Below are 739 nucleotides of genomic sequence, written 5' to 3'. Positions count from 1 at the left end.
TGTCCCCAGCCCCCCTGCCCCCCCATGTCCCATTCCCAGTGTCCCTATTCCCAGTCCCCCATTGCAGTGTCCCCAGTCTCCCCAGTCCCCATTCCCAGTCCCCCACTGCAGTCCCCCCAGTGCTGTCCCCTCAAATTGCACACCCAGTGTCCCCAGCCCCCCTGCCCCCCCATGTCCCATTCCCAGTGTCCCTATTCCCAGTCCCCCATTGCAGTGTCCCCAGTCTCCCCAGTCCCCATTCCCAGTCCCCCACTGCAGTCCCCCCAGTGTCCCATTCCAGTGTCCCCTGTGTCCCATTCCAGTGTCCCATTGCAGTCCCCCACTGCAGTGTCCCCTGTCCCCATCCCCAGTCCTCCCAGTCCCTACTCCAGTCCCCCCAGTGTCCTCAGTGTCCCATTGCAGTGTCCCCAGTCCCCCCAGTCCCCACTCCAGTCCCCACTCCAGTCTCCCCAGTCCCCCCAGTGTCCCATTCCAGTGTCCCCACTGTCCCATTGCAGTCCCCCATTGCAGTGTCCCCGGTCCCCATACCCAGTCCCCACTCCAGTCCCCCCAGTGTCCTCAGTGTCCCATTGCAGTGTCCCCAGTCCCCCCAGTCCCCACTCCAGTCCCCACTCCAGTCTCCCCAGTCCCCCCAGTGTCCCATTCCAGTGTCCCCACTGTCCCATTGCAGTCCCCCATTGCAGTGTCCCCGGTCCCCATACCCAGTCCCCACTCCAGTCCCCCCAGTGTCCTCAGTGTC

This window comes from Passer montanus, unplaced genomic scaffold (assembly GCF_014805655.1).
Source record: "Passer montanus isolate IOZ18808 unplaced genomic scaffold, ASM1480565v1 scaffold101, whole genome shotgun sequence".
Taxonomy (NCBI): domain Eukaryota; kingdom Metazoa; phylum Chordata; class Aves; order Passeriformes; family Passeridae; genus Passer; species Passer montanus.
Note: the sequence above shows the minus strand (reverse complement) of the source record.